This window comes from Schistocerca cancellata, chromosome 1 (assembly GCF_023864275.1).
Source record: "Schistocerca cancellata isolate TAMUIC-IGC-003103 chromosome 1, iqSchCanc2.1, whole genome shotgun sequence".
Taxonomy (NCBI): Eukaryota; Metazoa; Arthropoda; class Insecta; order Orthoptera; family Acrididae; genus Schistocerca; species Schistocerca cancellata.
In genome coordinates, this window is record NC_064626.1 from 1105071995 (window position 1) to 1105090230 (window position 18236).

The 18236-nt window shown below is 43.4% G+C and overlaps 1 non-coding gene across 1 annotated transcript; it reads right to left on the minus strand.

Annotated features, from left to right (window-relative positions):
* Positions 1 to 15817: 15817 nt before the first annotated feature.
* On the minus strand, positions 15818 to 15892 carry Trnat-ugu (transfer RNA threonine (anticodon UGU)). Its single transcript has one exon. It is a non-coding gene; the product is annotated as a tRNA-Thr (tRNA).
* Between the last annotated feature and the right edge of the window lie 2344 nt (positions 15893 to 18236).

An 18236-nucleotide genomic window follows, 5' to 3' on the forward strand; every position in this document is an offset into this window, starting at 1 on the left:
GGAACTGTATTCCTTATATCTGTGATGTTTGACTCTGATCAGATTTCACCATCATATGCACAGCTATCCTGCTGCATGCAGACAAGTGCAGAGATTTCCATACAGTCGATTTTTTTCCACTGTCTTCTCATTGAACACCGTCCCTCACATTTATCTTCAACCTTGACGCTCTTGTCTGAACAAAATAGCAGAAACAACCGCTCCTATCAGAGCAAAACCTTTTCTGTCCCACTCCATCGTTCAGTCACCTTCTTAGTATCGGGATACAGACTCTTGAACAACTTCCGCATTATATTAGAGAACTAAATAATATCTGCAGCTCCAGAAGGGCGTTAATGAAATGTCTACTTAAGCAACAATAAGGATTGCGATTGTCTCTGTACACACTCGTTACCCTTGTACAACCCTCTTTCCAGCCTTATCTTCCTTATTTCCCCGAATTATTAGCTGATGCGGTTCCCTTAAATCTCCTTTCCCCAGAACTCACAATATTAGAAAACATCTGCGAGGGTTCAATGAAAAGTAATGCCTCCACCTTCGTTAATTGGGTTTGGATGGGAACATTTTAATAAATCAAACGCAGAAATAATCCTTAGAATGTGATCTTTAATTACCAATATTCACTTTTTCACATAATCACCAACCAATTTGATACATTTCTGCCAACGATGAACAAGTTTTCTGAAGCCGTCACGGAAGAAGTCGACAATTTGTTTCCGCAACCACAGTCTCACAATCCTTTCAACGTCTTCATCAAAAGCTTATTGAGGTCCCCGTAGATCGTCTTTCACTATCGGGAACAGATGGAAGTCAGACAGTGCTAAATCGCTTTCATTTCAGGTGTATGTATCGGGGGTACCCATCGTGCATGGATCTTCCGATAGCCAAGCAAAGCAGTAGTGTGACCCACACGTTCTTGTGAGATGCCGATTGTGCTTGTAATTTCCCTCTGAGTGATACGACGATCGTCCTGAATCAATCTGTCAACATTTTACTTGTTAAACTCGGTGGTTGCTGTCACAAGACGTCCAACTCTTTGTTTGCCACGCAGGTCAGATGTTCCCGCTTCAACATCTTTAAACTTACTTGCCCAACGACGCACAGTACTCACATCAACTCAATAACCATACACTGCTTTCATTCTCTCATGAATCACCTTTGGGGTGACACCTTCTGCTGTCAAGAATCCCATGACTGCACGTTGCTACATCCTATTGACCCACCGTCTGCGCAGGGTCCCATACTTTACACTGTTCAACCGTTCAACGCTAAGGCTTCCCACCAACTGGAGCTGTAGAGAAGAGGCTACGAGAGAACCCAGTACCTGCTGCATACCAATGCAGCCAACTGTTGAAGAGTTACGAAGGTGGAGGCATTACTGTTCAGTCAGACCTCGTAGTTTGTGCATCTGTAAATTCTTATTGTATCTGCCACTGGAATTATTGTTATTAAAGTGTCAGTTAGTGTCATTATTACTATTATTATTATTATTATTATTATCACTATTAGTGGCAGCAGATGCAGTAGCACACGTACTGCCAGTATTAACTTTATTTGTCCATGGTCAGCCGGCAGCTGTGGCCGAGCGGTTCTAGGCGCTTCAGTCAGGAACCGCTCTGCTGCTACGGTCGCAGGTTCGAATCCTGCATCGGGCATGGATTTGTGTAATGTCCTTAGGTTACTTAGGTTTAGATAGTTCTAAGTCTAGAGTACTGATCACCTCAGATGTTAAGTCCCATACTGCTTAGAGCCATTTCTCCATGGTCAGTATAGTTTACTTACACTGTCTCTTCAGACACACAAATCGTTTTAATACTAGCTTTCATATTAAAATGATTATTTCTAGGTAATTATAATATTAAGAAGCCACTGCATGTGGGCAACACTGGTCCGATGTAACGACTGTTGCCATCTTGGAAGACGAGAGTGTCCACAACATACTCATTATGAAGATGTAGAGGAAAGGGCAACACTTGGTTACCGAAAATGTTGCAAAAAACACTCTGTTTTTTGTGATTCTTGAGTTTCTCCCGGCGTATTTGATAATCAAAATATCCACGGGTGTGCTGCCGGTCTATGGTGTCCAACGGGCACAATATTTCGGCGATCATACATGTCGCCATCATCAGGTGAACTGACGGGCTGAGCTCCTGTGAACGTGCCGGCACGGAGATCCGTACGCTATGGCTGCTCAGAGGGAACTGTTCCCTCTGAGCAGCCATAGCGTACGGATCTCCGTGCCGGCACGTTCACAGGAGCTCAGTCCGTCAGTTCACCTGATGATGGCGACATGTATGATCGCCGAAATATTGTGCCCGTTGGACACTATAGACCGGCAGCACACCCGTGGATATTTTGACTCTGGTTTTTGTTCACCGTAACCTAAAGGAGAGAGTCCTACTCCTCCCTCCCCCCCCAAAAAAATCACTGAACCGCCTCTAGCCTGAACTACACCCTCTACACTTTGCGGGTTAAACGCTTGATTGGGCTGTTGGTGCACTCGATGGCTTACATCATTTGAAAAGAGGCAATTTCCCTACTTGTGGGAGCGCTCTACTCAGCTACTTTCCTATTTCTCTGTTGTTTCGTCCACTGAAGATATATGGCCATGATTGATGGTCTTTTGCGAAGTACCCAAGTCCAGATGTCCATTGCATGCAGTTCTCTTCGCAATGTTTCTAGGAAACAGATTCCTTCTTTTAGTCAAGTTGTTTCATACATTTCTGTTTCTCCTAATTTAATTCTATGGTATCATAGACCAATACCACCGACACCGACATCTCGCAGATGGCAACGAAAACACATGATTCCAACAGACGCCGATAGCAGTCCAATAAGGCGTGTCTGCTGAACCACGCCTTCAGCAAATCCGACTATGAGCGCCCTCTGCCGCTGCGATATAGGAGTAGGATGGGACAGTTTGCTTGTGTATTGGTAGTGGGAGCCTCACACTGCACGATGCTCTTGTAATAGCTCGACTTTATTGCTGTTGTTCTTTTTTAATGTTTCTTCGCAACGCTAGACGAAAGCTGTAAGTTAAGCGACGCCTTCAGCAAATCCGACTATGAGCGCCCTCTGCCACTGCGATATAGGAGTAGGATGGGACAGTTTGCTTGTGTATTGGTAGTGGGAGCCTCACACTGCACGATGCTCTTGTAATAGCTCGACTTTATTGCTGTTGTTCTTTTTTAATGTTTCTTCGCAACGCTAGACGAAAGCTGTAAGTTAAGCGACGCCTTCAGCAAATCCGACTATGAGCGCCCTCTGCCACTGCGATATAGGAGTAGGATGGGACAGTTTGCTTGTGTATTGGTAGTGGGAGCCTCACACTGCACGATGCTCTTGTAATAGCTCGACTTTATTGCTGTTGTTCTTTTTTAATGTTTCTTCGCAACGCTAGACGAAAGCTGTAAGTTAAGCGACGCCTTCAGCAAATCCGACTATGAGCGCCCTCTGCCACTGCGATATAGGAGTAGGATGGGACAGTTTGCTTGTGTATTGGTAGTGGGGGCCTCACACTGCACGATGCTCTTGTAATAGCTCGACTTTATTGCTGTTGTTCTTTTTTAATGTTTCTTCGCAACGCTAGACGAAAGCTGTAAGTTAAGCGACGCCTTCAGCAAATCCGACTATGAGCGCCCTCTGCCACTGCGATATAGGAGTAGGATGGGACAGTTTGCTTGTGTATTGGTAGTGGGAGCCTCACACTGCACGATGCTCTTGTAATAGCTCGACTTTATTGCTGTTGTTCTTTTTTAATGTTTCTTCGCAACGCTAGACGAAAGCTGTAAGTTAAGCGACGCCTTCAGCAAATCCGACTATGAGCGCCCTCTGCCACTGCGATATAGGAGTAGGATGGGACAGTTTGCTTGTGTATTGGTAGTGGGAGCCTCACACTGCACGATGCTCTTGTAATAGCTCGACTTTATTGCTGTTGTTCTTTTTTAATGTTTCTTCGCAACGCTAGACGAAAGCTGTAAGTTAAGCGACGCCTTCAGCAAATCCGACTATGAGCGTCCTCTGCCACTGCGATATAGGAGTAGGATGGGACAGTTTGCTTGTGTATTGGTAGTGGGAGCCTCACACTGCACGATGCTCTTGTAATAGCTCGACTTTATTGCTGTTGTTCTTTTTTAATGTTTCTTCGCAACGCTAGACGAAAGCTGTAAGTTAAGCGAAACATCTGTTTCCCGTCTTTACGTGTTCGCTAATCATTTCTGCTCCTGTCCACCTTCTCTACGATAACAGCAGCTGCACCACTCTGTGGCCAACCTCTCCTTACTATTGTGTACGAAGCAGAACACAAAAAATCCAGTACCTCCTTTTTAGGTATTCTCTCTACATATCTAAACTTCAGCAGACTTCCATAGCACCATATTTTTAAAGGCTCTGTTCTTTTCCCCTCTGAACTGCTTATCGGCCACATTTCCCTTCATCATAATACAGTCAAATACCTTCGAAAAAGACTTCCCAAAACTTAAATTTATGTTCAGTGGTAACAAAGACTTCTTTTTGAGAAACCCTTTTCTTGCCCGTCTCTTTACGTTGTACACCAAGTGGTACTTTTGTCATGCCTTGCTCTCCTACATTTCTCAGTAATTCTGAGGGAGCGTCATATTTCCATGTCTTTCAGTGCTCTGTCGAAACATCATATCATCAATTTAGTCTTCCATCTACATCCTCTGTGAAGTATTCGACACTAAAATTGAGAAATACACCGATTTTTTCCACCACAGTCACAGTAAGACAAGTGAAAAATTTCATAAACTGTTCTCTCGAGTACAGTTCACTAGAGGAAAAAAAGTGGTAAAATTAATTAGAATGTCCAATGGATGGAAAGCCAGTTCGTTACTCGCAATGTCAGAGTCCTTCAATGTAGTAATCTCGAAGAAAACGATTTATTGACACATAGTCAGCACGGATTCAGAAAATATCGTTCTTGTGAAAGACAACTAGCTCTATATACTAGTGAAGTAATAAGTGCTTTCGACAGGGGATGTCAGATTGATTCTATATTTTTAGATTTCCAGAAGGCTTTCGACACCGTTCCTCACAAGTGTCTTCTAACCAAACTGCGTGCCTACGGAGTATCGCCTCAGTTGTGCGGCGGGATTCGTGATTACTGTCGGGAAGGTCACAGTTCGTGATAATAGACGGAAAGTCATCGAGTAAAACAGAAGTAATATTCGGCGTTCCCCAAGAAAGTGTTATAGGCCCTCTATTGTTCCTGATCTATATTAACGACATAGGAGACAATCTGAGTAGCCGTCTTAGATTGTTTGCAGATGATACTATCATTTGCCGTCTTGTAAAGTCAGCAGATGATCAGAACGACTTGCAAAATGATTTAGATAAGATATCTGTATGGTGCGAAAAGTGGCAGTTGACTCGGAATAAAGAAAAGTGTGAAGTTATTCACATGACTACTAACAGAAATCAGCTAAATTTCGATTACGCGATAAGTCACACAAATCTGAAGGCTGAAAATTCAACTGAATACTTAGGGATTACAATTACAAATAACCTAAATTGGAACGATCACATAGATAATATTGTGGGTAGAGCAAACCAAAGACTGCGATTCATTGCAAAACACTTAGAAGGTGCAAGAGGTCTACTAAAGAGGCTGGTTACACCACGCTTGTCCGCCCTATTCTAGAGTATTGCTGTGCGGTGTGGGATCCGCATCAGGTGGGACTGACGGATGACATCGAAAAAGTACAAAGAAGGGCAACTCGTTTTGTATTATCGCGAAACAGGGGAGATTTGGAGCGGCAATCATTAAAACAAAGACTTTTTCGTTTCGACGGGATCTTCTCATGAAATTTCAATCACCAGTTTTCTCCTCCGATTGCGAAAACATTCTGTTGGCATCCACCTACATAGGGAGAAATGACCATCACGATAAAATAAGGGCTCGCACAGAAAAATTTAACTGCTCGTTTTTCCCGCGTGCCGTTTGAGAGTGGAACGGTAGAGAGACAGCTTGAATGTGGTTCATTGAACCCTCTGCCAGGCACTTTATTGTGAATAGCAGAGTAATCGCGCAGACGTAGACGTAGATGCGTTAATCTGGTACGTATTCAAGATTAATGGCAGGTTTTCTCAGTCACTGCAGGTGATGTCACTAGCTTCTGCAAGATTAGGATTACCACATTCTGTAACCTCAAAATAAGGACACCCTTAATTGGGTTGATCAACAAGTTTTAGGGCAATTCTAGTCAGGATCTTGATAGGAAGGTAGAATAAGGTAAACTTTTATGACGTCATATCATATACAGCGGTCCTCGAATGTTTTTGTTGTAGATAAAAAATTAAGAATCGCCGCAGCTTTTATCTGCAGGGCAGCCTAGGTATTCGTTATTAGGTTGGGATGTTTTTAGCTTTATGTAACAAAGTATGATTGCCGTAAAACAGTGACTGTCACGTTAGTATCGAGATCTGGACTAATACCTTTAGCACTACCGAATGAGACATTGTTAGTTTATCTTTATGTTGTCATATGACATATGAAACAAATGGAACAAAGAATATTACAGACATTACACATACCTACATTACTTTAGGACCTAAGTCCCATGCAAGTTTTTCACTGGAATGAATCTTGTTTAAAAATTCCTTTCGTTGGCACACACATTTAAAAAAATGTTTTGCATTTCAAATGTACCAAATCAAGTTTTACCACTTCAACCCCTTTTACACATTCAGCTGCCTATTTCTCTCCTTTATTCTCTATGGCTCTCAACACAAGCGTTGTGGACTGTCACAGCCAAGGAACGTAGACATCACAGCTAAGCCATTAATTGAATTAAAAATGCGCTTCAGTAGTAATCTAGAATTGGATCGAGTTTCTAATTGAATTAATCCTCAGATGCGGGTGTTCTCCAAATCAGATTTTGTATCTCTAAGCTAGGAAGATCGAGACATCTGTTGTTAGCGACACGAATCGATATTTTCGGCTTTACTAGCATAACTGATCAAATAAGCAAATAAAAAATGACATATTTCATTAGCCGTATTAAAAATTGTGTAATTGTTGACGATATGAGGTGAAAATAAAAATCAAAAGATCTTAAGTCGTAAAACTAAAAAGTACAGAAATTAGCCGAAATAGTAAAAAAATGTGCGCGAACAATACATTAAACGGCGAAATCGCGGATATATCTGCATAAATGCGGCCATTTAATAATACACTCCTGGAAATTGAAATAAGAACACCGTGAATTCATTGTCCCAGGAAAGGGAAACTTTATTGACACATTCCTGGGGTCAGATACATCACATGATAACACTGACAGAACCACAGGCACATAGACACAGGCAACAGAGCATGCCAATGTCGGCACTAGTACAGTGTATATCCACCTTTCGCAGCAATGCAGGCTGCTATTCTCCCATGGAGACGATCGTAGAGATGCTGGATGTAGTCCTGTGGAACGGCTTGCCATGCCATTTCCACCTGGCGCCTCAGTTGGACCAGCGTTCGTGCTGGACGTGCAGACCGCGTGAGACGACGCTTCATCCAGTCCCAAACATGCTCAATGGGGGACAGATCCGGAGATCTTGCTGGCCAGGGTAGTTGACTTACACCTTCTAGAGCACGTTGGGTGGCACGGGATACATGCGGACGTGCATTGTCCTGTTGGAACATCAAGTTCCCTTGCCGGTCTAGGAATGGTAGAACGATGGGTTCGATGACGGTTTGGATGTACCGTGCACTATTCAGTGTCCTCTCGACGATCACCAGTGGTGTACGGCCAGTGTAGGAGATCGCTCCCCACACCATGATGCCGGGTGTTGGCCCTGTGTGCCTCGGTCGTATGCAGTCCTGATTGTGGCGCTCACCTGCACGGCGCCAAACACGCATACGACCATCATTGGCACCAAGGCAGAAGCGACTCTCATCGCTGAAGACGACACGTCTCCATTCGTCCCTCCATTCACGCCTGTCGCGACACCACTGGAGGCGGGCTGCACGATGTTGGGGCGTGAGCGGAAGACGGCCTAACGGTGTGCGGGACCGTAGCCCAGCTTCATGGAGACGGTTGCGAATGGTCCTCGCCGATACCCCAGGAGCAACAGTGTCCCTAATTTGCTGGGAAGTGGCGGTGCGGTCCCCTACGGCACTGCGTAGGATCCTACGGTCTTGGCGTGCATCCGTGCGTCGCTGTGGTCCGGTCCCAGGTCGACGGGCACGTGCACCTTCCGCCGACCACTGGCGACAACATCGATGTACTGTGGAGACCTCAAGCCCCACGTGTTGAGCAATTCGGCGGTACGTCCACCCAGCCTCCCGCATGCCCACTATACGCCCTCGCTCAAAGTCCGTCAACTGCACATACGGTTCACGTCCACGCTGTCGCGGCATGCTACCAGTGTTAAAGACTGCGATGGAGCTCCGTATGCCACGGCAAACTGGCTGACACTGACGGCGGCGGTGCACAAATGCTGCGCAGCTAGCGCCATTCGACGGCCAACACCGCGGTTCCTGGTGTGTCCGCTGTGCCGTGCGTGTGATCATTGCTTGTACAGCCCTCTCGCAGTGTCCGGAGCAAGTATGGTGGGTCTGACACACCGGTGTCAATGTGTTCTTTTTTCCATTTCCAGGAGTGTATTATTCACGATCCGAAGTGATACGGCACGGCAGATGCTAGTCCCTCTTTTCTACGTGTAAGAAAAAAGAGTTCTGGGACAAAAAAGACCGAAAATGCAAAAAAATTTGCTTGCATGGAGTATTTTGCTCTGATGCCTTACACGTAGAAAAGAGCGATAAAAGTTCGTCTTTCTGAGGGCGGGTATTTTGAAACGGTCTATGAATGTCGACTCTACGCGACTCCAGTGCGCATCATATTCTAAAAAGCAATTATCTCAAAACCTACTGCTGATAGAGACTTGCGGGTTGTTGTGCTGAAAAGCTAATGAAATTTTTGGTTCAAATGTCGTACAAAACGCCGCATTACATTACGTCTGGTATTTTTAACAGAATTTCGAATATAAGCGACATTTGTGAGACACCAGAGAGGTACAAAATTGGCGAAAATCGTTAAAAATGGACAACATAATCTTGCAGATTGCGCGAATCCTAGCACGTATGTCAGCGGTTCCGCTTTGTTAATATCGATGTGTGAAGCGGACCTTGAAGTGTTGTTTGACGTAAGAGCCAGACTCTTCTTTTCCTGTAATACTGTTCTGAAGCTCATTTCCCTTGTATAGCCCTTCGGTGTATACCTTCCACCTTTTAGCCTTCCCTTCACTGCTTACAAGAAAAAACTCCACATCGCAGCTCGCTCAGATTTAGTGGTAAGAGGGTTCAGTCGACAGCCAGTCAAAAACTCAACACAGATCAAGCATGAAAACAGGAAGAAGGTGTACTGAACTGCGCAAGAAAAGCAAAATAGAAACAGTGAAGGGTCCGAGCTGAACAAGTGTAACGCTGAGGGAGGACAAAGACAGCGTCGGGCTCGGGTGGTAACGGTGTTGGACTGCTAAACGTGCGAGCCGTGTTCGAAGCTCTTTCGTGCATTTTCTTTTTTTAAAAAATTTTTTTTCACTGTTTGCTGTATTAAAATTTGTATCTGTGTCGTGGTGTAACATCCGTTTGCAGCAACGAGGTGTAAGGAAGAGACTTAATAGTGAAAGTTGATTCTGTGCCATCTTACCACCAAATCGGAGAGGGTGCGACGGGGTTGTTCCCTTCTTAATACTAGCTTGCCATCTGAGTACCAGATATACGTATTCTCTTTTCACCATAAATTTTAATTTCTTTGTGGGCTTTAAGAGTTTTCAGGCAAAAAATTCGAAGGAATTACTTTACAACATGCGCTCTGGATTTTTTCAGTTCTACGACATGAACAATTTTCCTCGTCATTTAATTTACAATTAAGAAGGATTTTAATTTAAATATATAATAAAGAAAGAGGTTGGCACATTAAAAGAAATAATTACGTAAGTTAATTTCTTCCATCTCCTAGGAGAATTTTTATGTTTTAACAAACAAGATGAAAGGCAAAGAAGCCTTGCCAAGAACGCGACTAAATGTGAGTGAATGGAAGAGATGTAACGAATGATATCGAACAAGGGAAAAAAACAGAAGGTACCTCAGGTTGCCGCAAGAGGCAAAATGCCCCAGGTTCGAGACCCGACTCGACACACAGTATTAATGTGCGAGGAAGTTTCAAATGTTCTTACTTTGCTGTTTATGCGCTTTTCATCATTTGTTAACATTCCTCTCACCGTCAAAACCACCATGCGTAGTGTGTTTCTCATTCTACCCCCGTAGTTGCAGGATAGCATCGCTTTAATGTAAAACAGAACTGGCATTGCGAATGGCAACTCGAGAATGTTGCTGCATCTTAAACATGGCTTTACTATGCATTTAGTATTTGCAGAACAGACATCATACGTACTGTAAAACCTCTAAACACAACGTGTACTTACAAAATACGACTGAGTAGACGCAAAAAATGCTGTTGCCCTCACTGCCTAAGGAACGAAATGCATGTTAAAAATAATAATGCTACTCTTCAAACTAAAGACAGGAATAATATTCGTGATTAAAGAAAACCTTTAGCACCACACTCATCACTTCAAACTGTTTTCCCGATTTTATCGTGAACTACTTTTTTATTCTCTTTGGAACACAGAAAATAGCTACGAACAGCTACCTTTGTAATGGTGGTATAAGGAAAACACCAACTGTTGACACAGTGATGAAGCACAAAGATGTTATTGTATCGAAACATCTTTGACGATCATATATCTTGTGATGACTTTGTGTCCATTTGCATGTTATATAAGTGAGTCAAAGTACGTGGTGAGTCGAGATATTCTTTTTTGTTGCCCAACGAACATGAACAGTAACGAAGACAGTAGTGATTGCATGTGAAGACATGAAGAACAATGGAAGTGTCATTCGTTCAAGAAAGACGACAAAAGCAAATATTCCCGGTGGTCATTTCAGGTTACATTCCAACACGAGCCTGAGAACCATCATTCTAGAACTTTTAAAACTGTGAATTTTGTATAAACTAACGTCCACGTGTTATGATGACAGCACGTAAACCGTCTGTAGCCGACTGTATCAATCTGAAAGGGGTAACGGCGTTTTTTGATTTTTTTTTAGTAAAGTAAACCGAAAACGAAGTATCGTTGGTTAGTGGTGTACACTATCCAAATTCTGTATCATACACGGTTATCTAATAATGTCGTTGTTTCACAAAATACCATAAAACAAGAATCTGCTTTCTCAGTGCTGTTCAGTAGATGTGTGTACAATAGTGAACAAGACAATGTGGCTAGTGTACGCTGACTGTTCATTCTGCCATAACGCCTGGAAAAGTCGTTTCAGGCTTCGATGTTGCACGATTTGTCACTTTATGTCAAGAAAGGTTGTCTGCACGGAAACTGGGTGGCCAAGTTGATCTACATCTCATAACCACACTTGAAACTCGTTCGTTAAAATGTCAAGTGCCAAATTATTCATTCTTACGAGACTTATGAATCGTAAGTTTGTTGCAAAGACATCCTGTAACAGGTTATCGATTACTTCAGCTACTACACTGACTAATAAAATGAAAGCACGTCTACTAACCTATACTTTAGAAGCAGTGCATACGGACCAGATACAGGCCTATACGCACCGAGTAACGAGTCTGTGAACTGCTTTGACGAGATGCCCTTTCCAGTCGTCTGGAGCATGTTTGGCTCTTGGTTTCCTATCATACGTTCTATTCGATGCTGTTCTCATTTGTCTTTCTTTGAATATGGATCTCGACACACTGAGCAACCAGATTCCAGCCCATTATTTTCATCCGAGCATCTGGGACAGTGTTGATGTCAATTGCAGCTTCAGTCGTCTACTTGCAAGTCAGTGATCTGATTATCTATGTATTTATACCAATGAAACCAAAATTCCTCAAGAGGCGTATACTACTTCCCAGTTCCAAGTCCGGAAAGCCTTCAAACTGACTAACAGCGCTTCTACCGTAAACGGCGGAGACAGTGACACTTTTGGAAGCTCTTAACTTTGTATCTTCATGTCCGTTCTCAAAGATATTAATAATGTCTGATTCCCTCAGCGTCCGTGAAAATATTCAACATCGGTGGAAAAAAAAACGGCGCACTGCGATGGAGCTATGCAAATTGGCCACAGATTGATTTTCATACACGTATCGACGGAAAATGTAAACTTGCAAACTTTGTGACATTGCAGTTCAATTTCACAGTGCAATTGGCAAGAGTAATAACCATGGAATATGTCGATACCAGGGCATAAGTCTCTGCGAATTTCATTCCGTGTACGCAGCTGGACAGTAGCTATACCTCGCAGACAGACGCGTGGGCAATATACGCATATGCCAGTATTTGAGAGAGGGCGTGTAGGTAGGCTCAGAGAAGTCAATTGGAGTAATCGACGAATTACTCGGTATGTGAATAGGAGCGATGTCACTTTCGACAAGAATGGGCAAACCATGGCCGAACACAGCGTCAAGAAGGAGCTGGTCGACTTAGGGACACGGCAGGACGTGAGGATCGTACAATCTTCAGAGAGCCCTCACAGCCCCTCATTCATCATTAACATCGATCGGACGTGCAAGTAGTGCCTCAGTGGCCACAAGGACCATTAATAGCGGTTCACAGAAAGGGGGCTGAGCTCACAGCATGCCTTGCGCCGACAACCTTATATCTTCATAGACCTACAAGCCCGTTTCCAGTGGTGCCGGGTACATTCAGCCTGGAATCTCGTTGACTGAAGCAGAATTGTCTTCTGTGATCTGCTTCGAACTGAGCCCAGATGATCAGTGAAGACGAGTCTGCAGACGTCTCGAAAAGCATTAGGATACCAACGTCAATCTCGCCCGCCATACGGCCCGACGACCGGGAGAGATGGACTGGGGTGGTGGGAGGGAGGGGGGGGGGAGGAGGCATTCAGTTTCATAGCAGGACTCCTTTGGTTGTCATCCGCGGCACCTTTATAGCATAGCGATACGTCGACGATATTCTACGTCGCATTTTGTTGTCCTTAATAGAAAGCCATCCTGGACTTACATTTCAGAAAGATAATGCCCGCCCGCACTCGGCGAAAGTTTCTACTGCTTGTCTCCGTGCTTATCAAACTCTACCCTGGCCGCAAGGTCCCCAGATCTCTCCCCAATTGAAGAACGTTTGGAGCCTACTCGAAATTTTATCGATCTAACTCTCCAATTGGACAGAATTTGCACGATATTCCTCGCGAGGGCATCCGACAACTCCATCAATCTATGCCAAGCTCTAATAACTGCTTGCATAAAGACTATAGTTGGACCAACGCCTTATTGACTTACTCAATTTTCGAAGTTCTTTATCTTGAGTAAATCATCTAATTTTTCTAACTGTGACATTTGTTTATCTGTACACGTACATCACATGTACAGAATTCCATCTCATTCGGATAATTCCTTCGTGGTGCGTCTTTTTTTTTGTCTTAGACTGTATACTGGATATAGCTTTGGACTTCGTTCTTAGTAAGCGGAGGCGACAGACCATCCACTTGCTGTGAGTGAGTCCCACGCTGGCATCCGCTGTAATGATGAAGCTGGCGTATTAGCGAAGCAAGCCGCCTATACAGACAAGTCCTTGCTCTGAAGTTGTCATAAGCAGCCAAGAGTCACGGAAAACATCAAAGACAAGAAATGTCGAACGTTTCCCAATAAGCGTAAAGTGTTTACTGGCGGTGTTACAACCTCGAATTCTTGCAAAGCCGTGGTTTACTAGGACAGATATGGACCTATCAACAATTTCTAATATCATTGGACTGCGCGTCATCCACGCCTCTTTCCCACTCGATCTATGTCGAGTCAATATTTACAGTTCTCCAATATGTGAATGTGATTCTGAAACGGAAGCTGATGTAAAACACATCTTGTTTTTCTGTGCCATGTTTGACTGTGAAAGGTTGGACATCTTGAAGACATTGCTCAGTATGGGATACCATCTCCTTCAATCAGCTTCTTCATTTTGTTTGGCAAAGACATTGCCTTTGTAAAGTATTTGTTAATTTCCTCAAGAGTGCTGGAAAAAAACTGTAGGTTTTAATGGTATGTGTTTCTCATTTTTGTGTTTCAGTTCTGATGCAATTTCTGTAATGATTTGAACTGATAAACCACAACTGTCTGATTTACATCTAAATCTGATTGTTGTAGATTCATGGCAGACAAAATAGTGACAGCTTGTACCCTTGTACATGTAAATATGACTTTGTGTATTTCTATTCATACAATTCAGTGCACATTGTGTCTATATGTTTTAGGTGGGTATATAGAGCACACGCTCTGGAGGCCAAATAAATTAAAAAATAAGTCCGTTTGAAGAATATGAGGAATGTAGTAGGGAAGGCGAGCTGTCGCATTCGGTTTATTGGGAAATTTTTGGAACGTGTGGTTCATCAGTGAATGAGACCCCATATGGAACGCTAGCGCGACCTATTCCTGACTACTGCTCGAGTGTTTTGGATTCGCACCACGTCACATTAAAGGAAGACATCGAAGTGTTTCAGAGGCGGGCACCTAGATTTGTTACCGGCAGGTTCGAACAACGCACAAGTATTGCGGAGATGCTTCAGGAAGTCAAATGGGAATCCTGGAGGAAAGGCGACGTTGCTTTCGAGGAACACTATTTAGAAAATTTGGAGAATCGGCGTGTGAAGCTGCCTGCAGAATGATTCTACCGCCCCAACATACTTTTCGCGTAAGGACCACGAAGATAAGATACGAGAAATTAGGGGTCATACGGAGGCATATAGGTAGTCGTTTTTCTCGCTCTGTCTGCGAGTGGAACAGGAAACGAAATGACTAGTAGTGGTAGAGAGCACCCTCCACCACGCACCGTACCGTGGCTTGCAGGGTATGCAGGTAGATGTAGATGTAGATGAACGATTGATAAAGCATTCTGCATTATTTCTAATTCTGCTTTTGATGTTTCTGGCTGGTGACTCATCTCTCCTCTTCTACATTTTGTTATGTTTGATTTATGTGGCAGCTTCCTTTTGGATGTTGGATATTTGCATTCAGCTTACTTTCTGATGTCTATTCTCATGCAAACAGTTACGAAAATTACGGTGAGCTGGCGAATTGCACTGCAGTTGGGTGATAGTTTGTTTGCAACATTTTCAGGTCTTTAAATGTGTCTTCATTCATTTTCAAACTTCCTTTGTTCAAAGACGTGGATCGCTGTCTATCCTGGTGATACAGTATCTATTTATAACTCGTTAGTCCGCACGCTGGTCACATCACATCCCCGTTAATTTAAACGCGTTCAGGATTTGCTGATGTGTCAAGAATCTTTCTTTTATAATTTTTTATATATCGTGGCCTCTTATACCCCCTGGTCCAACGTAGGACAAGTGTAATCTTTCATGTGTTGTTGCTTTTGAACTGGGTCTCAGTAACAAGGAATACAACTAAACGATCTACAGTATATTTTCTTTCCCGTTTCACTTAACGATGTCCGTTTTAAAGTTCTACTGTACACGTGTTTGTATGTTCACTCTCTTATCTGTATTCTATTTCATCACCAGCTTCACTGTGAAAGCTGCTTTCAGCAGAACTATTAGTCAATGCCAAGTCCTGCTTCAGTCAGCACAAGCCATTTTCAATTTCTTTGCATACCTTTACAGCTCAAAGACTCCGAGACCATATTATGTACTGTATATTTCATTTTTTGTGTAGTACGCTAGTTGATTGTCATTCTCAAACTCATAGGACTTGAAATGATAATTAAATAAAGACCCTACACTGCCGACAGGCGTTGATATACAACGACGGGGACAGTAGAAAATGTGTGCCCCGACCGGGACTCGAACCAGGGATCTCCTGCTTACATGGCAGACGCTCTATCCATCTGAGCCACCGAGGGCACCGAGGAAAAGGCGACTGCAGGGAATTATCCCTTGCACGCTCTCCATGAGACCCACAATCCCATCTTAATGTCCACACACTACATTCGTAGTGCCCCTGCCCATTACACTCATTACTCGCGGCAGACAATCTTACCGAGTCCCGTTAGAGTTCGGGCAATACGTGTGCATCCGCATGGAAGAAGGTCAATGGCCGATTAGCCTGAATTACATATGAAGATGGTATCTGTTCTTTCGGATATGTCCGAAAGAACAGATACCATCTTCATATATCATAGCACTAGATCATTCTATGAGGAAGATCAGTTATACATTCACCTTAATCAGGTTAGGAAACTTCGAGAAACAATTGTGATCTTAAAGTCAGTGAAGTAATGAGTGTTACCGGCAGGAGATGTCAAACTGATTCCATACTTCTAGATTTCCAGAAGGCTTTTGACAGCGTTCCTCACAAGTGACTATCTAATCTAATTGCGTGCCTATGGAGTATCGCTTCAGTTGCGCGACTGGATTCGTGTTTTCCTCCAGGAAGGTCACAGTATGTAGTAATCGACGGAGCGAGTAAAACAGAAGTGATATCCAGCGTTCCCAAAGGAAGCATTATAGTACGCCTGCTATTCCTAATCTCTATGGACGATTTAGAAGATAATCAAAGAGGCCCTCTTATATTGATTGCAGATGCTGCTGTCATTAACCGCCTGGTAAAGTCATCAGAAGATCAAAACAAATTGCAAAATGTCTTAGACGCGATACCTGATTTGTGGAAAGGTGGCAATTGTATTTCAATAAGGAAAAGTATGAGCATAAAAAGAAATCCGTTAAATTCCGATAATACGGTAAATTACACAAACGTAAAGACTGTCAGTTATACTAAATACTCAGGAATTACAATTTCAAAGAACTAAGTTGGAACGATCACTTAGAATTGTTTCATTGGCAGAACACTTAGAAGCTGCTCCTAATCTACTAAATAGACTGCCTACTCTACGCTTGTCTGTCCTCTTTTGGAGTAATGCTGCTCGGTGTGGGATTCTTATCAGATGGGATTGACAGAGTACGTCGAGAAAGTTTAAAGCAGAGCAGCTCGTTTTGTGTTATCGCAAAGTAGGGGAGAGAGGGTCCCTGATATAATGAGCGAGGAGGGATGGCAATCATTAAAACGATGCCGGTTTTGGTTGCGGCGAGGTCTTTTCACTAAATTTCAGTCACTAACTTCTTCTCCGAATGCTAAAATTTTTTACTGTCGCAAGTCTACACAGGAGGAATGAGCATCATAATAAAATAAGATATATTAGAGTTCGTACAGAAAGATTTAAGTATTCATTTTTCCCAACGCGCTGTTGGAGAGTGGAAGAGTGGAGAGTAGAGAAATAGCCTGAAAGTGTTTCGAAGAATCCTCTGTCAAGCGCTTAAGTGTAAATTACAATCATGTAGATGTAGATCTAGGTTAAGTGTTCATAAAGGTCTACATTTCTTTCCATTGCGCAATGCGAGCATCCCAGACTCTGAAAATGTTGATGAAAACTTGGTCAGATATCGCTATACAGGGCTATTACAAATGATTGAAGCGATTTCATAAGTTCACTGTAGCTCCATTCATTGACATATGGTCACGACACACTACAGATACATAGAAAAACTCATAAAGTTTTGTTCGGCTGAAGCCGCACTTCAGGTTTCTGCCGCCAGAGCGCTCGAGAGCGCAGTGAGACAAAATGGCGACAGGAGCCGAGAAAGCGTATGTCGTGCTTGAAATGCACTCACATCAGTCAGTCATAACAGTGCAACGACACTTCAGGACGAAGTTAAACAAAGATTTACCAACTGCTAACTCCATTCGGCGATGGTATGCGCAGTGTAAAGCTTCTGGATGCCTCTGTAAGGGGAAATCAACGGGTCGGCCTGCAGTGAGCAAAGGAACGGTTGAACGCGTGCGGGCAAGTTTCACGCGTAGCCCGTGGAAGTCGACCAATAAAGCAAGCAGGGAGCTAAACGTACCACAGCCGACGGTTTGGAAAATCTTACGGAAAAGGCTAAAGCAGAAGCCTTACCGTTTATAATTGCTACAAGCCCTGACACCCGATGACAAAGTCAAACGCTTTGAATTTTCGGCGCGGTTGCAACAGCTCATGGAAGAGGATGCGTTCAGTGCGAAACTTGTTTTCAGTGATGAAGCAACATTTTTTCTTAATGGTGAAGTGAACAGACACAATGTGCGAATCTGAGCGGTAGAGAATCCTCACGCATTCGTGCAGCAAATTCGCAATTCACCAAAAGTTAACGTGTTTTGTGCAATCTCACGGTTTAAAGTTTACGGCCCCTTTTTCTTCTGCGAAAGAAACGT